The sequence below is a fragment of the Medicago sativa genome, chromosome 3 (assembly GCF_051527215.1).
Source record: "Medicago sativa cultivar Bolivia chromosome 3, Bolivia_mono, whole genome shotgun sequence".
Lineage (NCBI taxonomy): Eukaryota > Viridiplantae > Streptophyta > Magnoliopsida > Fabales > Fabaceae > Medicago > Medicago sativa.
The window spans coordinates 36,263,775-36,269,005 of record NC_140751.1 but is presented as its reverse complement, the minus strand read 5'-3'; the positions used below and the strand labels follow the sequence as shown (position 1 = coordinate 36,269,005).

The window sequence follows — 5,231 nt, the reverse complement described above, 5'->3', positions numbered from 1 at the left end:
AGTTTGAGTATTCATCCAGGAGCGACTAAGATGTACCAAGATTTGAAGAGGTTGTTTTGGTGGCCTGGAATGAAGAAGGACATCGCAAAGTTTGTGTATGCTTGTTTGGTTTGTCAGAAGTCCAAGATTGAACATCAGAGACCGTCAGGTTTGATGCAACCGTTGTTTGTGCCGGAGTGGAAGTGAGATAGTATATCAATGGATTTTGTTGGGGCGTTGTCGAAGACTGTTAAGGGTTTTGATTCTATTTGGGTGATTGTTGATCGGTTGACGAAGTCGGCACATTTTGTTCCTATCAAGACCGGTATGTCTGTGGCAAAGTTGGCCGAGGTGTACATTGAGCAGATTGTTAGATTGCATGGTATTCCTTCTAGTAATGTGTCGGATCGGGATCCGAGGTTTACTTCTAAGTTTTGGGAGAGTTTGCAAGTTGCTTTGGGAACTAAGTTGAGGTTGAGTTCTGCTTATCATCCCCAGACTGATGGTCAGACGGAGAGGACTATTCAGAGTTTGAAAGATTTGTTGAGGGCTTGTGTTTTGGAACAAGGTGTCAGTTGGGTCAAATGTTTACCATTGATTGAGTTCACATACAACAACAATTTTCATTCTAGTATTGGAATGGCACCGTTTGAGGCTTTGTATGGTCGAAGGTGTAGGACGTCGTTGTGTTGGTATGAGTCAGGTGAAGGTGCCTTGTTAGGACCAGAAGTGGTGCAAGAAACTACGGAAAAGGTTAAGATGATCCAAGAGAAGATGAAAGCGTATCAGAGTAGGTAGAAGAGTTATCATGACAAGAGGAGGAAAGACCTTGAGTTTCAGGTTGGTGATCATGTGTTTTTGAGAGTGAATCCTGTAACCGGTGTTGGACGTGCTTTGAAGTGTCGGAAGTTGACTCCTCGTTTTGTTGGTCCTTTTGAAATTGTTGAGAAGGTTGGGGTTGTAGCGTATCAGATTGCGTTACCACCATCTTTATCGAATCTTCATGATGTGTTTCATGTGTCTCAGTTGAGGAAGTATGTGTATGATGCGTCTCATGTGATCCAAGTGGATGATTTGGAAGTAAGGGATAATTTGACCGTTGAGACTTGGCCAGTTAGGATTGAGGATCGTGAAGTGAAGCGTTTGCGTGGCAAGGAGGTCGTTTTGGTTAAAGTGATTTGGGTTGGACCGACTGGTGAGAGTGCCACTTGGGAATCAGAGAGTAGGATGAGGGTTGCGTATCCAGAGTTGTTTCCTTCAAGTAATTTTCGAGGGCGAAAATTCTTTTTAGTGGGGGAGAGTTGTAACAGCCCGATTTTTCGCTAGATATATTTTATTATTTATTTGTGTTTTTTATATGTGCTCTTATGTGATTAATTGCCTCTGTGTGTATTTTTGGTTGGGGTTCGTAGAATTCGGTGTTAGATGGGTATTTTAGTCATTTTGGACTCAGGGGTATTTTGGTCATTTTGAGGGCAGGGGTAATTTTGTAATTTTTGCCGAAGGTTATTTTTAGTGCTTAGTGAGGGTTTTATTTTACTAAGTATTGGAGAGTGTATTAATTATTTTATTTACCGTTAAGTGACCGTTAGTGTTATATTTTACCGGTAAGTGAGTAGTAACATTTTTGAGGTTGAATTAGAAATGGGTTAGGCCCATTAAGGTTTGTGAGATAAGCCCATTAAGTGAGCCTTTATAAACTTATGTTAGTGAAGAGATAGGGTTACAAACATTTCATTTCATTTCATTTCACAATTAGAGAGAGTTAGAGAGAAAACACAAGAGGAGAAAAAGGGTTTTGAAGAGAAGGATCTAGAGAGAGCTAGAAGAGGCTAGAGAATCAAGGGTTGGAGCTAAAGTGAGGCACTAGCTAGTGATTGTGGAGAATTAAGGTAAGAGGGTTAGGCTTCACTCATAATTTCATAACTTTTCTCTTTTACCCATTTTCATGAAATTGATGAATTCGTTTTAATTGATGTAAATTCGTGCATAATTGTTGTTGTTATGTTTGAGAACATGATTTGTATGATAATTGTGTTGTTGTTGTTGAATTTGTATGTCAAAATGGATATATATGAATATGATATGATTTTGTGTGAAATTGATGAAGAATGAAGTTGTGGTTGTTAAATTGTGGATGATTTCATGATTAGATGTTGTTGTTGTTGTTAGACGTGTTGTTGATGAATTGATGCATTGGGTATCATGAATTGGAGAATTATGATAAGATTTGTTGTTGTGGTTCAAATTTGTGAAGTTGTGTTAAGTTGTTCATGTGAAGGGCCAAAATGAAATTTTGATATATGAAATTGTTGGCTGAGTTTTTGATGTTGATGGATGAATTGAACTTGGTAGAATTTCTGTTTTCATGTTGTGATTTTGTTAGTCGAGTCGTTTGGGAGAAAATGGGATTTTCGTGTGAAAATTCGAGCGTTAACCGTTTTGAAAAATGAGTGTGATGCGAGGTTTTGGAAAATGATTTTGGGATGGTTGAAACTTGAATTTTTTTGTACATTATGATAGAGCTAAGTGTTAGGAGAATGTAGGCGAAAACGGCTTCGAAAACGGATTAACGGTTTGATTTTTATGCGCGAAAACGTGAAGGTTAAAAATCTGGCGTTGTCTGTCAAACTAAGAACGTGCCACGATGCGGGGCCAACGTGCCACGATGGTGACCAGAAATTTCAGTGTTTTTGACTCTGGAAAAATCGTGCCACGATGGGAGACCCACGTGCCACGATCCTGTCTGACAAGGAACCCTAAAAATGCATTTTTCTTCAATCCAGTTGCTTCCAAACTTGTTCCAAAGTGTAGGGGCTTTATCCTAACAATCTAGGGGTGTTTTATGAAGGAAATAACTTTGTTTAAAGGGGTCTATTGAGTTCTTATGTTGCTTGGCATTGAAATGAATTAATTAAGAGACGAACTTAGTGAATCGTATAATTTCGTTGTGTTTGGCCGATGAATTGCTTATGTAATCTCTATTACACGCATATGTGACTTGTGAGAATACATGACATAGGCAATTGAGCTTGTTTACTTGGTTTTGACTCAAATGTTCAATTAATTTAATGTTATGATTTTGAGAGACGAACTTGACTAAAGATGATTTTTGAGAACCAATTAATTGTGAATCCTTTATGGAGAATTGTTATATGTTATGTGAAAATGATTGGTGGTGTAATTATGTGACAACTTTATGTTGTGTGATTTTCGAATGTTGTTGGTAATTGTATATATGATATATTGGTGGTGAATTATTGATGATTGCATATATACATGTATTGGTGATGGTGAGGTGATTATTGTTTGTGTGAACATATGCATTTGTAGTTGAGTCATATGTTCATGCATTCATGACTGATGGTGGTGGATTTTATATCCAAGACTGATGGTGGCGGATTTTATATCCAATTGAGGTGAGTACGATGTTTTTGTTGCATCGAAGGTGACGACCTTGAGGTGATTTGGTACCACATGCATCTAGAGAAGAGTCTAGAACATTGCATGCATTTGAATAATTGATGAGTTGTGTCGTAATTGAATATATGATTTGGCGAATTTGTGTATTGGTGAAATTTGGTGAATGTTGTGATTGTGTGGATTGATGTATAAGTACATTGGTGAATTTTGTGGATGGTTGTGAATAATTGATTTATGCTCTAATTGCATGTCTTAAATGTTTGTACTTATACACTTGATGAATCTATTTGATGATAATTAATTGGATAATAATGATGAGGTGAGAATTGTATATATACATACATATGATATGGTGATTTCTTTGATAATGATGATTGCTTGCTTATAATTTGGAAATGATGAATTGTACTTGTTGAGATAAGCATGCTAGATGAGTAATGAAGTGAGTAATGTTTTCCTTGATTGATGTTGATAAATGATGAGCTTTTGTTGATGACTTGATTAGAGGTTGAATATGCATGTTATGCTATGATAATAATGTGATAGCTTGAAATGTAAGTGATGGGGGATAATAATAATCATGTGATGCTAGTGTTCTAGGAGGAAGGCTTATGTATATGTGATACGTGTATGGTACACTTGTTGATATGAACTTGGAATGATGATATGGAATGGTATGAGAATCATGAATACTTGTGAATACATGTATGATTTGTTATTCTGTATTCTTGAATATATCTTTCATTTCCAATGTTCTTGTTTAAATCTTTGATGGATTATGATGATGTAATGCTAACCCTCAGTGGTCTGTGGTGGACCGCCTACCTTTCTGTATGGACGGGTAGACGGCGTGCAGGATGCTTAGTCTGTTTTTCTTGATGATGCCGAGGAGTGGAGTTCCTCTTTATTTGCAAGTGTCTAGATTAGGGCTCTGATCTAGGATAGTTCTTGCATGTTGCTTTATTGATTATGTATTTTGGAGTTGAGATATTGTTGTATTTGAGATATGGAGGATATATTTTATTATACTGAGATTGGGAGTTGTTTATGGATTATATGTATATGTTCCGCTGCTATGTGATGTGACATGATCTTTATGCATGTATGTATTGTGGTTTATTTCAAGACGTAACATCTATTTCTAGAATATGTTTGTATATTCGCGCGTTTTACCGCTTATTAGAAATAGGGTGTTACACAATTCCCAAATCAATTCAATGTCTCTGTTAATGCCTCTGTTAATGTCTCTGTTAAAGTCTCTGTCTACGTCTATGTGAAAATTCCTGTGGAATTTCTGTGAGCCAAAGTTACTTGGCCATGTTTCTACTCGCAAATTTGATGTCTATGTTAAAATCTCTGTGAAAGTTTCTTCGGGGCCAACGATAATGGTCATGTCTATCTTCAAGTCAAGTCAATGTCGATCTACTCTCAATTTGTATCTTGCTAAATCAAGTTTCCCATGTATCTTGCTATATGTTTTATTTTTGGTCAAGTGGCTAGTTCGTTCCAAAGAACAGCTTGTACCTGCTAATATGCCTGTGTTTTCGGTCAAACGACAAGTTCGATCCAAAGAACAGTTTGTACCCTGCTTATGTTTTGTTTTCGATCAAACAGCAAGTTCTATCCAAAGAACAGTTTGCACCTGCCTGCATGTTGTGTTATTGATCAAGTAGCAAGTTCGATCCAAAGAACAGCTTGTATCTGCCTATATGTCTATATTTCCGGTCAAGTGACAAGTTCGATCCAAAGAACAGCTTGTACCTGTCTTGTACTTCCATCCTCAGTCCAGTAGCAAGTTCGATCCGAAGAACAGCTTGTACCCACCTTTT

At 37.2% G+C, this 5,231-nt stretch overlaps 1 long non-coding RNA gene across 1 annotated transcript; it reads left to right on the top strand.

Annotated features, from left to right (window-relative positions):
• The first annotated feature begins 1,712 nt into the window (after positions 1 to 1,712).
• LOC146937395 (uncharacterized) lies at positions 1,713 to 4,549 on the top strand. Its single transcript, XR_015033272.1, has 2 exons — positions 1,713 to 1,871; positions 4,248 to 4,549. It is a non-coding gene; the product is annotated as an uncharacterized LOC146937395 (long non-coding RNA).
• The last annotated feature ends 682 nt before the right edge of the window (positions 4,550 to 5,231 follow it).